The sequence below is a fragment of the Ctenocephalides felis genome, unplaced genomic scaffold (assembly GCF_003426905.1).
Source record: "Ctenocephalides felis isolate EL2017-DRISC unplaced genomic scaffold, ASM342690v1 CF-g0.4_SCAFFOLD_00845, whole genome shotgun sequence".
In the NCBI taxonomy this organism is placed as follows: Eukaryota; Metazoa; Arthropoda; class Insecta; order Siphonaptera; family Pulicidae; genus Ctenocephalides; species Ctenocephalides felis.
In genome coordinates this window covers 7,991,478-8,008,950 of record NW_020536999.1, presented here as the reverse complement: position 1 = coordinate 8,008,950, position 17,473 = coordinate 7,991,478, and the positions used below count along the sequence as shown (strand labels likewise).

The 17,473-nt window shown below is 31.5% G+C and overlaps 1 pseudogene; it reads left to right on the top strand.

Annotated features, from left to right (window-relative positions):
* LOC113372275 overlaps positions 1-10,975 on the top strand; it is a 12,351-nt pseudogene extending 1,376 nt beyond the window's left edge.
* The last annotated feature ends 6,498 nt before the right edge of the window (positions 10,976-17,473 follow it).

The window sequence follows — 17,473 nt, the reverse complement described above, 5'->3', positions numbered from 1 at the left end:
GACAATTTATTAAATTGTGTCTTTTCTGTTACCAGGTGTGAAAGCCAAAGAAGACATTGCTTCATCAATGGTTTTATTGATGCAGTCTTTAGGAACAAGCCGGACCCCTTTTAGCAGATGTAGTATCTCTCGATTATTAAGGGTGGGTGATCAACGATTGACTTTTCGAGGAAATTCTTTGGCAACCAAAGCTATGGAAGCATTTTTGAAACTTACAGGCGAACAATACTTACAGGTAATTAACAGAACACATTCTTAGAAAAATATAGATGAAAAATATGTTTTTAATAGGGCAGAGTTTAACTCAGATCACGAGCCTCTCTTAAGGCAGTACCACCCATTAATATTATTATTACTGACTATTTATTACTATTACTATTTTTGAAGTAAAACTTCTTTAGGCGCGACATGGGTGTAAAAACTTCTTTAGACGCGACATGGGTTAGCAGTATAATTCGTGAGTTAATAAAAATGTCAGGATCGGAAGAATATTTTATTCCGTCCCCCATAAATAATTGTAGTGCAAATGATCGCAAATAAATAATGAAACTAAGGAAAAATCTGCGCCGCGTAGGAAATGATAGCTTTTGGATGTATGTTTTGTGTGTGATCGACTTTGGCTTCAAAGTGACTTAGAAATATCAAATGATGCTCAAAAACAAATTCTTAATAATGTTTTTTGAATATTGATCCAAATAATCAGGTCGGATGTCAAACTTGTCGAAAGATATTAAATTCGGGTAAAATTCCCACTTTGTGTAAATTTAACGGGTTTGTATTTTCACCTATACCAAATTATCTACCTAAACTAGATACTGTATCTGAAAGGTTAATTTCACCTATTCAAAACAAATATAAAAGTATGGCTTCAATTTGTTAGGCAAGACGGATATTAAATCTCAAGGAATGAGATTTTATCGTCAGCGAAAAAGTAAAAAAATACAAACAGTAAATGAATGTGTGTTAATTTTAATTACATGAAGTTTTTCAAACACAATTGTTACAGGATGAGTTAATTTGCAAAAACCATATTTGTTTAGGCGTTGTTTAACATAATCCACTGTGTGAATGAATATTATAGAATTTATTAATCAGCCATTACTTTAAAACGATCATGTCATATTTAATGCAATCATAAATATATAATTTATAATTTATCATTATATAAATGTGTATAATGATTGACGACACTAATAAATGTGTGCATCACGAGTGTTACCACCGTATTACTAATAAACATTATTCAAAATTTTTATATGATGTATTTATTTTTACTCAACTTAAACTTGCTACTTTATACAGTAGCAAATAAGTTTTACTTCAATCGCGTGTGATCCTTACGCGCACTCTTTTTTTTTCTAGGACACCCTAGGTCCACCAGTACGAGCAATTTTAGCATCGAGTGCAACTTGTGACTGCGAAGTGGATCCTGCAAGAGGTGGAGTGTCCCCGAATTCAACGCAATTGCTGAAGAATCAAAATGCTTTGAGAGAAGCCGTCAGCAGTGTTTGGACTTCGGTGAAACATAGTCATGAGGCATTTCCTTTGCAGATTCGGGAATGCTTTGCTACTTTTAGACGAAGGTAAGAAAAAATTGTAATGGACATATACTTAAAACAAATTTTTGGTCTTAAATGAAGAATGTTTATTTTAGCTACTAAAAATTTTGATTAGTGTTTGCAGGCTTGCACAATTAAACCGACAAGACATGGCTGACACAATCTGATCGCAGCTTCGATTTATTTTTGAGATTCTTATGTCCAGCTATATTGTCGCCTAGTTTGTTCAACATCAACAAATGGTAAGAAAATTACAATATAATATTGTAATAATATTGTAAAAAAATCACGAAATTTCAGCTAGGGAAGGGAATGATATAGTAAGATATATCATGTGTATTTATTTTTTACCCAAATTAAAAAAATTCCTAACATTTAAAAAAAAAATAAAAAAAAAAATTACAATTTTTCACCAGGAGGGGGTAATTTTGGATATCACCAAAGGGAAGGGGAGATCCAAAATCCTAAAAGGTGATCACGTGATTAATGGACGCCCCCTTACCTCAATGTAGAAAAAAATCGAAATTTTTAACTTCCCGAAGGAGAAGTTTATGTTTTCATCAAAAAATCCGATTCGCTAATTTTATGTTTTCTCGACGTTTCAAGCCATTCTGAATCGAATGAGACCAAATTTGGAAAAAGTATGTGTGTGTGTGCGTGTGCACCAATAGATTGTTTGCCGTAAATCGCGTTTTCTCAAAAAACGCCTGAACCGATTTCAAAAATTTAAAAGCTATTCGAAGTATCTCGATGAGGACTATTGTTTGTCAGTTTGTGTGACGATCTGCCAAGCCGTTTCTTTGTAATTTGAAAAAAAGTGTTAAATTTTCGTCCACATTTAAGCTCATCCTACCGAACCGATTTTAAAAAATCAAAAACTGTTCGAAAGATATTAGTTGGGAATGGTACTGATTAATTTTAGGTGAAATTCTACCGAGCCGTTTTCTTGTAATTAACCGTTGAAAAAAAAATTAAGCCGATTTTCATGGAACTTTTTTTGTCGGTATACATCATGGTCTTATAGAACTTACTGTAATATTACGGCCTTACGACAAGTAGTTTAATTTTAAAAATTCGTCAAACTTTGCTAAAATTATTATCGTTTTTTTAAGTAGGATTGAGAAGTATATTATTTACAACCTTTTTTTTATTAAGTCGATTATTTACACATATCGGGAAGTTCATGTACTTGCCTCAAGGCTAAATACCAACCAACTAGTTAAAAGAAAATTTCAAATTTTTTACAATCTATTCTTGGTACTGCAAATCACATAATGTTGGTTGAGGAAGCGGGGGTATTTTATTTTTTAAAAATTCTTGGAAATCGTTTCACGTGATTAATGGACGCCCCCTGATTTAATTTTTACAATTTTCATCAAATCGATAAATCTATTTCAGAATATCCTGATGACAGAGCAGCCAGAAATTTGACACTCGTCGCAAAGACTTTGCAGACGTTGGCTAATTTCACAAAGTTTTCAAGGAAGAAGGTTTTATGGAATTTTTGAACGACTTTCTGCTACAAGAGCCCCTCATATGAAGGAGTTTCTTATACAGGATATCGGTAATAATGATAAAATACATAATATCAATTATACTAGGGTTTATACAAAAACCGACATTTCAGAAAACCGGTTTTTCGAATTTTAATTTTACTAAAAAACCGTTTTTAACCGGTTTTTCGATTTTTATATAGAAAATAAATTTTTGCTCGAACATTCTGTAATTTATCCGCAATTTAGTGTAATTTAGATCAGTATTTGACTTAATTTATTTATTGTTCAACTTTATAGATAGTAAACAAAATTATTTAATTTTAATTAGTAGAACTAAAAAATAATAGTTTATCTGGATTAAGTAACTTTGAAAATAATTATTCGTATTAATTCCCGTAGGGCAAGTTATAGTAATTGCATAAAAATCGAAAATGAAAAATTTTTAATATATCTTTTACGTTTCAGAGGTTTCTGAATATTTTGGCATACCTTAGAAAAAATGGATGTATGTGTGGTGTTTGTGTATGTGTGTATGTATGTGCGTGTGTGTATGTATGTGCGTGTGTGTATGTATGTGCGGATACAAATTTTCGTCGACGATTTCGGGAACACCGATCAACCGATTTGAATAATTCAAAAAACATTCGATCCGTATTGATAAGGAGACGTGCTGATTAGTTTTTGGAGAAGGCAGGTCTAGCCGTTCCGGAGATACGGGGCAAAAAGTGCCGAAAACGGTAACTCAGTTTTTAAGAGAACGGAGCGTCCGATTTTAATAATTCAAAAAACATTTTACTTGTATTGACAAAGTGAAGAACCGATCAAATTTTCATGGAGGTAGGTCTAACGGTTTCAGAGATTTGATGAAAAAAGTAAAAAAAATGCCATTTGGCGGTCAAAAATGATCATTAGACATATGCACATCAAATTATCAGATATTTTATAGATTTTAACAATAAGTATAATTTTGGTTTACATTCCTATGGGTTCCGTACCAATGTTTACGCGTTAGACGTCGACGCGGCGCTTACGCGGTTTGATACTTCGTCTTTATGCAGTTAAAGCACTACGATTGCTTTGAAAAAAAAGTTCAGAATTTCCAAAATATGTCCAAATAAAGAAAACATTTTTTTTCAAAAAAAAAAAAAAAATTAAAAAAAAAATTAAAAAAAAAATTTAAAAAAAAAATTTAAAAAAAAATTAAAAAAAAAAATTAAAAAAAAATTTTTTTTCAAAAAAAAGGAATTTTTTGTCTAATTGTTTGTCAAAAATCTTATTTTTTTCAAAGTAAATTCTTTTCAAAAATGTTAATCGTTTTTAAAAAAATAATAATTTTTGGTACGGGAAGTTCCAGCAATTTGCCTTAAGGCACGATGCCCTAATTGCCTTAAGACAGAATTCCACTTACAGCTAGTTTTATTATTGATTTCAATTGTTTTTCTATCTCTTAGGCTCCTGTGCCTCCACAGCCAGATCACACAAATACGATATCATCGTGTTCATCTACAACGACTCAGTGGAGTGGACACATCGATAGAGGAAAACAATTGTCGTTGCTTCAGGGTCTTCTGTTAGAAAGTTTGCCCAAAGTTCCTCCTAATAAACAGCAAGATTTGCAAGAATTGAAAAGGATACTCGATGCACTTGTTTATAAGCCCGAGCAACAGATCAGGGACAGCAGAGGATCTATGGTTATCACGGATAATATATTCAGGTAATAAATAGAAAATATACTCAATCAGGTTTTCTTTCTTGTCTGGTAATTTGAAATATGAATAGTTACATTAAAATTGTACACACATATACACGAGATTCTCCTTGTTAGATATTTTACTTAATAATTGATAAAAAAAAAGAGTGCGCGTAAGAATCACACGCGATTGAAGTTAAACATGTTTGTTACTGTACAAGATGGCATCTAAGTAAAAATAAATACAACATATGACAATTTTGAATAATGTTTATTAGTAATATGGTAATCACTCGCGATGCACACACTTATTAGTGTCGTCAATCATTATACACATTTATATAATGATAAATTATAAATTATATATTTATAATTGCATTAAAAATATGCATAATATTCACAAACAATAATGTAATCAAAATCATACTTGAAATATGACATGATCAGTTTAAAGTAATTGCTGATTAATAAACTCTATAATATTCGTTCACCTAGTGGATTATGTTAAACAACGCCTAAACAAATATTGTTTTTGCAACTTCACTCATCCTGTAATAATTGTGTTTGAGGAACTTCATGTAATTAAAATTAACATTCATTCATTGACTGCTCGTATTTTTTTTTTACTTTTTCGCTGGCGATATAATCTCATTCTTTGAACAGCTGTATTAACTGTTTTGCCTAAAAAATTGAAGCCATACTTTTATATTTGTTTTATTTATCCAGCCCTGCACATAGCTTGATCTATGAATCATTTGCTTTTTTACGTGAACGTTAATGCAATGATCATCATCAATATTACGAGGTAATAAATTAACCATATTATTAACGTCAACAGGCACATTTATAATTTGTCCAAATATTTCAAATTGTCCATTTGCATGTCCATTTGCAATTGACGTGATGTAGTTGGTGTATCAGAAAAAGTTACAGCAGTACTTTCATCTAAAAAGATAATAGAATAATATGTTTAAATGTGAATAGTTGTAGCGTAAGCAGTAACCGATGTATTTTCCTGCAGTTTGTTTTATTTGACAATGTAATCTTGATCTTTCAGAGTTTGTAAGAGGCTTTGAACCTGCATCAATATTTATAATCACTATTAATTACTATTATAATAAATCAGTCTCCATAGCCATCATAAAAGAGAAACATGTAAGCTTTCTCTAAATTTCCAATGAAGAAATATTGTTTTCACAATTTCACATATCATGTAATTGTGTTTGTAGAATTTCATGTAATTGAAATTAACATACGTTTATTAACTGCTTGTTTGTTTTGACTATTTCGCTGCCGATACAATTTTATTCTTTGAGTATCTGTAGTATCTGTCTTGCCTACAAAAAAAAATCCATTTTAGTAATAACCCCAAAGGTATTATATAGTAACCTCGAAAAACTCGAATAATACAAATTGCTTCAATAAACTTACGTTCCTTACCCGGGACAGGTTTTTCATTATTTGCACTACATTTATTTATGGGGGACGGGATAAAATATTCTTCCGATCTAGACATTTTTATAAACTCATGAATTATACCACTATTTAACCTTAAGATGAACAATATGCTTCACGCTTTCGGTGACGTATGCACGTATAAAGCACGCTTTCGGTGACGTACGCACGTATAAAGTTACGCATCAGAATCGACCCGTATAGAAATCATATCATCGAGAGCGAATGACTCTCACTTCACGTCGGCGTAACAATTTCCGTTGCATTTGCACGGATTTACACCCATGTCGCGCCTAAAGAAGTTTTACTTCAAAAATTTAAGCTATTAGTTTATTTTTGAATCTTATTCCTAATATATGTTTTTGTTTATCTCCTCTCAGGTTCAACGATCCCACAGTCCAAAACACAATGCCAGTCTCCAACGTCTCCTTAACCGAAGCCAAATTACAAAAATCTCCATCGACAATCATAACCCCGACAAGCAACTGTGTCCAAAACAGCTTGGTAACAAGCAGCACCGAAATAAACAACGTCACTGCCGATGATCCACCTATAACTCAGCAACCATCACCAACCAGAGTGTTCAATTATCCTAAAAAGTCACCAAATTTGGGAGTACGTGCTGCCACTCTGCCTCGAAATACTTACAATCAAATTTGTACGGTTGAAATCTGCGATAACCCAAATGAAGGTAATTTGATTCCTATCGGTTTGGAGACTTCTAGTGCTTTTGTGAGGAAGAGTCCGACTCCTAAACATAGCAAGTTGCGTACAAATTCGCAAGCGAGTTTGGTGAGTGACCGGTTGAATGTTTTTGATAACGACAGGATTAATTGTAATGTTAAAAACACTGCCAATTTGGACGAGTTATCAGACTTGTTTGCGTATGCTGATGAACAGAATGTAGATTTGGTTAATAATGCTAATAACGTTGCACAAAATCATGTGCAGAATAAAGGATCCAACATATCCATCGGACAGTTGTCGAATGTGTGCAGTTCTGGTTACCAAAGTATTACTACCCAAAGTCAAAGTTCAAGCCCGACAGATTTGATTAATCCCATTAAGATTAAAATGAAAACTGATAACAAATCTGGACAGGACAATGGTGGTAATAATAACATGGCTTTAGCGTTTGAAAATCCTGTGTACCACATGGATTTTCAAAACAAGAACTCCAAAAAGTTGATTGAAAATTCCTTAACGCCTTCAAGTTCCGAAGAAAATTTACAAAGACCTGCTAATTATATTAGTTCACCTTTAGACACTCCCAGTCCGGTGATGAGGAGGAATTTAAGGATACCCAGGACGAATCCTGGATTGTCTTACCGGAACAATCGTATGTCTGATGAGAAAAGAATCGATGAACACAGGTACGAGATCGATAGGAATGTTAAAGATTTAGCAAGTGTTGAGAACGAACAAAATTATTTAGCCAATAAGTTTAAGAGATCTTTGGATAAAATAAATTCACCGGATTATGGGTATGGAAAACTACGAGTACCACAGGAATTATGATAATAAATCCAGTCCGGTGCACCAAACTATCGGTATCCCTTTGCAACATTCGCATTCGAACAACAGTTTGTACTACCCAAATTCCAACTTAAGCCACTCGTACTCCAATACAAGTTTACAAAACTCTTCGAACAAACGCTTGCAGTATTTTGATCAACAAGGATACAAAAACGGAACTGGGTACAACAACGACTGCAACCGAGGCTATTTAAACAAACTCAACCTAAACTTCGATGAACAAAACTACGAGTGCTCCCACGGTTACAAAAACAAATCCACCTACGATGACCAGCACGTAACAAACCATCATCTGAACTACGATAGTGAGAATATGAATCCAGATAGTGCCTATCAATCGGCAGATGTTGTCCATTGTTCAGGCAGTTTGCAGAAGAAGTTATCGAGAAGGTTGGTGGAGACTGATAGTTCCAGTGAGTCAGAGATTCAGTCGAGGTCTGAGTGTTCGCAGAGATCGAACAGGACTGTGGAGCAGTGCGAAATGGAGATCGCAAGGTTGCAGAGGACTATCGACAGGTTGCAAGCCAAGTTGCAGAGGAGTGGGAAGAACGGACACCAGCAGTATACTGTGTCCGATGATAATAAAATGAAGAGTATCATTGCCAGGTAGGATAGAAAAATAATACTTGTGGTGTATGGCATCGTGCCTTAAGGCAAATTGCTGGAACTTCTAGTACCGTAATGAAATATTCGTGAAATTTTAAACGTTTTCAAATATATTATTACAAATACTGTAAATTTCATTATTTTTGCTATCTTGTTATATATCTCAGCAAATCAAATGTAAATCATAAATCATAAATCAAAATATCTCCAGAACATTAACAATGGTCATTTCATTTCGAATTCAATTTCAAAAAAAATATTTACACAAAAAGTGAAAAACTGCTCCCACATAGTCACAGTCTAAACGCATTTGCAAATAATTCTCTTCGGCATTTTCACTTATACTGTGCTTAGCTTGGAGGGGTATAGTAAGATATCACGTGTATTTATTATTTAACTGACTTTTTTTAAAAAAAAACAAACATTTTCAAAAAAAATTAAAACTAGCTGTAAGTGGAATTCTGTCTTAAGGCAATTAAGGCATCGTGCCTTAAGGCAAATTGCTGGAACTTCCCGTACCAAATTTTTTTTTTTTAAAGACAATTAACATTTTTGAAAAAAAACTATAAATTGGACTTTTTTTTTAATTTTTTTTTTTGAAAAAATAATCTTTTCTTTATTTTGACATATTTTGGAAGATCTAAACTTTTTTTCAAAGCAATCGTACTGCTTTAACTGCATAAAGACGAAATATCAAAGTCGCCGTCTAATGCGTAAACGGTTGGTACGGAACCCATAGGAATGTAAACCAAATTTATACTTATTATTAAAATCTCTAAAATATCTGATAATTTGATGTGCATATGTCTAATGATCATTTTTGACCGCCAAATGGCATTTTTTTTACTTTTTCATTATATCTCCGAAACCGCTAGACCTGCCTTTATGAAATTTGACTAGTTCTTCACCTTGGCAATATAAGTAAAATATTTTTTGAATTATTAAAATCGGACGATTCGTTCTCTTAAAAACTGAGTTACCGTTTTCGGCACTTTTTGCCCCGGATCTTCGAAACGGCTAGACCTGCCTTTGCCAAAAACTAATCAGCACGTCTCCTTATCAATACGAATCGAATGTTTTTTGAATTATTCAAATCGGTTGATCCGTGTTCCCGAAATCGTCGACGAAAATTTGTATCCGCACATACATACACACACGTACATACATACACACACACACACACACACACACATACATCCATTTTTTCTAAGGTATGCCAAAATGTTCAGAAACCTTTGAAACGTAAAGATATATAAAAATTTTCATTTTCGATTTTTTTTCGATTACTATAACTTGCCCTACGGGAAGTTAATTAGACGATTTACTTGGTATAACGATAGAGTACTTGGTTTTAATGAACATACTAAACCATTAAAGTCCTATGGAAACTGGTTCAATTATAAAAACTGGTGATTTTTGAAAATTTGCTATTGGAAAATACTCCGAGTCAAAGTGTTCGTTCGTTTTCAATTATGTGTAATAAATCCACTCGGAATACTTCTAATCAATCATCAATTAAATTATTTTTTATTAATAAGTCGATTATTTACACATATCGGAAAGCTCATGTAACTTGCCTCAAGGCTAAATACCAAACCAACTAGTTTAATATAAATTCCCAAAAATCACCTTTTTTAGGCGGTTAACTAGTTGTGCCCCTTAAGGGGGTATTCTACTGTAGAGGTATGAATTTCGCCCGGTTTTTGAAGCGCTGTATAAAGGAAACAAATAATATTTTTACCATCGATTTTTTTATCATTTGTTTATTGATATTTTATTATCACACAAAAAAATTATTAGAAAAAAAAAATTAAAATTCACAAAGTTATGAGCAGTCAAAGTGGTGGCTCAAAAAAAAGAGGGTGTCCTGGCGTGCATGATTCCAACCCTCCTGGTGATTTGAAACATAAAAAATAGATGGATTCTTAATTATTATAGATGCCGCTATCGTATGAACTTGGATATGTTCATACGAAAATTTTTGTTTGAATGGCGGCAGTTAAAAAAAAAAAATATTTTTTTTCATGTTTTTTTAACAAGTCCGAATTTTTTAAAAATACTAAATGAAAAGTTATAGTTTTGGGCAAGGTTCATACGATAAAGAGATGTATAGAGAACCGCCAGCTCGAAAAAAGTAGTTCCGAGAAAAACGCGTTCAAAGTTTTGAGACAAGTCGGACCCGAACCGAGGCCACGTCACTAAAACGGCTATAACTCAGGAAATTATAGTAATTTTGAATAATCCTTTTAATGACATATTTTTGAATAACTAAACTTTGAAAATATGAAAAAAACAATTTTTCGATTTTTTCAAAATTCTACAGTAGAATACCCCCTTAAGGCAAAATGCCACTTACGACTAGATTATTTATCATTTATCATTTATCATCGTATCATTTACCTTCTAGGATGTTGAGTGTCGAAGAGGAGCGCAAACGCGAACAAATGAAGATGTCCCTGGCCCTGTCGCACAAGCAGCGCGTTATAGACGCCCAGGGACAGCAAATAGCGGCCCTCGACGCCGCCAACAGCCGCCTTTTGAGCGCCCTCAGCAGCCTCAGGCACACCTCGGGCCCTACTGCGGTCAATCTGAACAGCCCCAACTCGAATAACGACGCCGACGACGAAGCCTAAGGGAAAAGATACGTAGGGATAAATGACACAGATATATATGGATATATGTGTGTATATATATACACCTAAGTCTGTTTTACAGGGTAGATTGGTTCCAGAAGAAGCCGTGTAAAAAAAAACGTGTAAAAAAAGACATAGATCTTATACAAAAATGGGTGATTCGTTCCTAATCTCTAAAACCTATTAAAATTAGTGAAAAAAGAATTTTTAAAAACAAGAATTTATGTTTATTTTATTAAATCAAATAATGCTTATTTTCACAAGTATAGTAAGTAATGATAAAAAAGATATGCACTCTAATCTTAAAAGTAATATAAATTAAATGTATGGCAAGTTCAGGAACTAAAAAACTATGTTGTGAACGAAAAAAATAGGTTATTCAATTTTAAGGTTTCCCTAAATTAGTGCTATTCACATTTGCTTTGACCAGTAAAAATTGTTTGTACGCGCTAAAGGGGGATTCACTTAAATCTTTAAGCTAGTGTTCGCAAACTATCGATACTATCGATGGTTTCAGACTTTTTTCTTTCATAAATACTTTTTTGTGATATGAACATTACTTCGCAAAAATTAAATTTGACAAAAAAAATTTAAGTACATAAAATTTCAAATCGTGCTAAATGGAATAAAATCGTGTAAAAAAATTAAAAATATTCAATTTTCAAACCGTGTTATATCAAAACCGTGTAAAAACAGACTTAGGTGTATATATATATATATATATATATATATATTATTGTGTTCCTTAGAATGGTCATTTTCGAATTTTCTTGCTCCCAGGGGCTCAAATGGTCCAAATAGATAAAAAAACAATTCTCTGAAAGTTTCAGCTCTTAATATTATCGTTTAGATACAGCGCAATTCAATCAAACTTCGTATGGAAAGAGCATGAAAAAAATTTTGAAAATTAAAAAAAAATGTTTTAGGTATAACTTAGCGACAAATGAATGAATTTTATTCATTCATTTGTTTGCTAAATTACATCTGAAAAAACATTAAAAATAAACTTAAAAGCTATTAATTGAATTGCGGACTATCTAAATGTTAATATTAAGAGCTAAAACCTCAAGAGAATTTCTTTTATCAATTTGGAACCATTTGAGTCCTTGGGAGCAAGAAAATTCGAAAATGACCATTTTAAGGATCACCCTAATATATATATATATATATTTATATATATACATAATAGATGAATCTTGGATTTTTCAGTAAATTGATTTATGTCTTTAATCCTAAGATTAATCTAAAGAATACAAAACAATTAATTTTTAGTAGATGTTTAATTGCGACGTTTCGGAACTGGATACGTTTCATTATAAGGGTTTTATGTTAAAAAAAATTTAGTGATGCGAATAAATAATATTTGTTTCACCATTTTTTAAATTTTACACAAGGCACATAGTTAATTATTCACTTATACATTTTTAAACATTCTGTTATCTATCGATGTGTCCTTTATCGTCTGTAATCATCAAATGATTTATTTATTAATATTGTTTCAAATAATTTGTTTTTGACAGTAAAACCTGATGATGGAATATATACGGTTCCGAAACATCGTAAATAAGCATATGCAAAAAACGGATTTTTTTTTTATTAATTGTTCGGATTGAAACATAAATCAAATTATTGAAAAATCAAAAATTTGTCTATTATATATATATTATTATGTATATATATTATATATATATATATATACATATATAAATATATATATTTACATAGATTTATATTACTGGCCTTACATAAGTTACTGAAGATTTAACTTTTTTCTGATATCGACAAGATTTTAGACAGTCACAGTTTTAACAGATGAATTTTTACATTTCAGAAGAATCTGTTAAAGCAAATTTATTTATTTATTTAAATTTTTTTATGCAAGGCCCAGATAATATAAGGCACCAATCCTGCGTTGTTATAGCAACGCTATATTATTATTTTATCTTAAGAAAATGTCTATCTATTTGCCGTGCGATCAGGCGTATTTTACACATAAACAAAGCAAGGAAGAATGTTATGATAACTGCATCTTCGTGATACGCATTTATATAAGATGACCGTATTTTTTTTTAAATTAAAACCGGGACGGCAATTTTTGGCTATTCTAATCCGGGACAGAGAAATAACAAATTTTATTTAAGGATACAACAAAAAAATAGTTTTTTATTTCAATTCATTTTCATCAGAATTGTTGCGGACTTTTAATAAGAACTATCTTATTTTTTTTCGATCTAACTTTTTTAGCTTTCGAGCCTTGTATAAAATTCTATTCAATTTTCTTCATAATTATTTTGAAAAAAAAATGTTTTCATAATTTTTGTTGATTTACTATTAATTTTCGAAAAGTCGGGACGATCCGGGACAAAAGATCTAAATCGTTTACAAATAATGCTTTTAGAAAAACCCGGGACACAAGGTGGAAATCCCAGCCAAACCAGGCGTATGGTCACCTTAATTTATAACATATGGTTTTATATGTAAAATACGCCTGATCGCACAGCAAATAATTAGACGCGGCTATTTTACCGCAGAATTGGCTCCTAAGTCTACGTTAATAACATTACAAGTAATGTTTCAATTACACATTTGTTATTTATTCCTCCAACTAGGCCAAATTGTATTAATTTTTTTCAATTCAATACTGCCTATTGATTTTACTAAAATCGACAAGTAATGTAAATAAATTATTAATATATTCTAGTTTGTAATTATAAACTTAAGTTATATACTTTTTTTAAAATGTTTGTTTGTTCAACATTAAATTTTTATTCAATATATATATTTTATTATAAGTTATTATACTCTTATGGTTATTGCTCTGTTTATATAGTATTTTAGTTGCTTAAATGTAAGTACGCACAAATAGCTAAATGTATATAAAATTATAAGTATTTATAATAGGAATTAGTTATATATATATATATATATATATATATATATATATATATATATTTAAAGTTGCAAATGCTTTTATCATTTTCAAGCAATGTTTATCATAACTCGTTGAAGCGATTTTATTTCAAAGAATAAATATGATCTTTTATAAAAATTGAGGAAAAACTAAGTTATTTAAACTGTGTTATTTTTTCTTCAATTTTTCCAAAGTTCTACCGATTTATTCTTTATGTTAAATGCTGCTATAAGCTGTACTATAACTATAAACTATATAATTTTGTATAGCTGCCCTTTATAGTATATATAAATATACAGTGATACAGTTGGTGGTATCATTAATCGATTCGATATCAACAACTAATCAGAGTCTTCGAAGGTCTTGGAAGATCTCTTGAGGAGGCCCTTGAAGAATCTTTATAAAGATTTTTTTAAAGAAAATCTTGAAGAAAGTTTAATAGTCTTTCAGGGTCTTTCAGAGCGTTGAAGCATCAGTTGAAAATATTGAAGAATGATTCGAGAATCAAGAAGAATTCTTTCAGAATCTTGCAAAATTTTTTAGTCCCATGGGATCTCTGTGATTCAGAGCCTTGAACGATTTTTGAGTCTTGAAATTTTTTATATTTGAGCATTTTTGGTGTCTTTGAAGAATCTTTAAGAGTCTTGTAAAATTTTAGAATGTTTTCAGAATTTTTGAGAGTTTCTGAGAGTCTTGGAGGATCTTTTGGGTGTTTTGGAGGATCTTTTGAAAGTCTTTGTGGAATTTTTGAGGGTCTTTGAAAATTTTCTGGAGTTTTCAAGGATCATATGAGGGTCTTGGAAAATCTTCAAAAGTCTTGTAGGATATTCTAGAGTTCTGAAGTTTTTTTAAAGTCTTGAAAATTCTTCAAAAGCCTTGGATTATCTTAGGGAATCTTCTAGAGTCTTGTAGTTTCTTCTGAAGTCTTGGAGGTTTTTCTAGAGTCTTGGAGGTTCTTCTAGAATCTTGTAGGATCTCTAAGAGTCTTGGAGGTTTTTCAAAAGTCTTGGAGTATCTTAGGGAATCTTGTAGGATATTTAGAGTCTTGTAGGATCTTCTATAGTCTTGGAGTTTTTTTTTCTAAAGTCTTGGAGTTTCTTCTAGATTCTTGGAGGTTCTTCTAGAATCTTGTAGGATCTTTTAGAGTTTTGGAGCTTTTTTCTAGAGCCTTGGAGGTTTTCAAAAGTCTTGGAGTATTTTATGGAATCTTATAGGATCTTCTAGAGTCTTGTAGGATTTCTAGAGTTTGGAATTTTTTCTAGAGTCTTGGAGGTTCTTTAAAAGTTTTGGAGGAATCTGTTGAGAGTCTTAGAGGTTCTTCAAGAGTCTTGAGGATTTTTGAGTCTTGGAGTATGCTGAGAGTCTTGAATGATCTTCTAGAGTTCTGGAGGTTCTTTTAGAATTTTGAATCTTTTTAAAAGTCTTGGAGAGTCTTTTAAAGCCTTGGAAGATCTACTAGAGTCTTAGAGGTTTTTTAGAGCCTAGGAGGGATGTCTTAGAGTCTTGGAGAATCTTTTAGATTCCTAGAGTCTTGAGACTGGCATGGAGATTTTTTAGAGTCTTGGAGGACCTTTTAAGTTTTTAAAGATCTTCTGGAGTCTCAAAAATCTCTGAGCTTGGAGGATTCTTGGGAAATTTTTTGAGAGTCTTGTAGGATCTTGTAGATTGTGAAGACCTTCTGGGGTCTTTTAAAGTCTTCTTGAAGCTTGGAGGATCTTCTAGGGTCTTGGAAGGTCTTCTAGAGTCTTGGAGGATCTTTCTAGATTCTTGGGAATTTTTTTGAGAGTCTTTTAGGATCTTTGTAGAGTTTTGAAGATCTTTTGGAGTCTTTAAAGATCTTTTTGAACCTTGGAGGATCTTCTAGGGTCTTGGAGGATCTTTAGAGTCTTGGAGAATCTTTCTAGATTCTTGGGAAATTTTTTGAGAGTCTTTTAGGATCTTGTAGAGTTTTTGAAGATCTTTTGGAGTCTTTAAAGATCTTCTTGAATCTTAGAGGATTTCTAGGGTCTTGAAGATCTTTTAGAGTCTTGGAGGATCTTTCTAGATTCTTGGGAATCTTTGGAGAGTCTTTTAGGATCTTGTAGAGTTTTTGAAGATCTTTTGGAGTCTTAAAGATCTTCTTGAACCTTGGAGGATCTTCTAGGGTCTTGGAAGATCTTTTAGAGTCTTGGAGGATCTTTCTAGATTTGGGAAATGGGAAATCTTTGGAGAGTCTTTCAGGATCTTGTAGAGCTTTTGAAGATCTTCTGGAGTCTTTAAAGTCAGTCTTGAATGATCTTTCTAGATTCTGGGAAATCTTTGAGTCTTGGAAGGATCTTCTAGAGTCTTTGAAAAATCTTCTAAACCTTCAAAAGAAATATACTTATGAAAATCAACAAAAAACAATACTTTCACCACCAGCAAAAGTATTAATTTTATATTTTGCAAATTCGCTTATTCTTTCATCAATATTGTATAGAATAATATTAACTAACATATTATCGATATGAAAAATCCTTGTGCTTTCCAAAATTTGGTGGTATGAATTTTTCAACGAGTGCAGACCAATGTTCTTAATAAATAATATTTTGTACAAATATATTTATATATTAATTATTAACTATATTAGCTCTCGTAGTACTGCTAAGGTGTGAAAATCAGAAATTGGAAATTGAAACGAAATGTTATGTAATTGTTTGATAAATGTTAATGGTAATATTTAGGTTTATTTAATCTGATTTATAAATATATATATATATATATATATATATATATTGCTTTGTATAAATCCAATGGTTATTAATATCATAAGTATTTATATTATCTGTACCTACTATTATAAAATGGGTTGATGTCTATTATTTTTATGGAGTTTTTATACACACACAAACACACACTATATATAAATATAAATATAAAGTAAGTTAAACAAATTAACAATTAGAAAATTAAAAAGCAGTATTTCTTCATTTAAGGGTTATATGTGTAAGCGAAAATGAATGTATCTGTTGTAACCAAAGAAATATATGAATATATTATATCTATATAAAAAATAATGGACTGTTTATATATATAATATATATATATATATATATAAATATTATGTAAGACCCTTTGATAAGTAATGACTTGAGATTAATACATATGTCTTGAGTTTAATATCGAAGGAATATTAATTTACAGGACATGATGATGTAAAAACCATGGATTAATTTGATAACGTCAAATTGAGAAAAATGTCTTTAGGTAAATACGATTTGCTTTTACTTTATTTATATAAATACAAAAATATATTTAACACATTAAACCATATACATTTTAGGGATATCAACAGCAACTAATAATTATTTATATCTATTTGAAGTGCGGAGGTAGTAGTATATATAGAATGTATAGTATTTATATTATTTGTTCTATAATACTTCATCGTGGGCACATGGCATGTCTGCCTCCATCAACTGGTAACGAAGCACAGTAATAAAGCTGCTGTGCTCGCTTGCAAGAAACGCAATGGCATTGGATACTTCACTTACTTGTCCTGGACGTCCTAAGGCGTGAGTGAGTGTTTGCAATGTTCTAAAAATAAATTATATTAATATATATATATA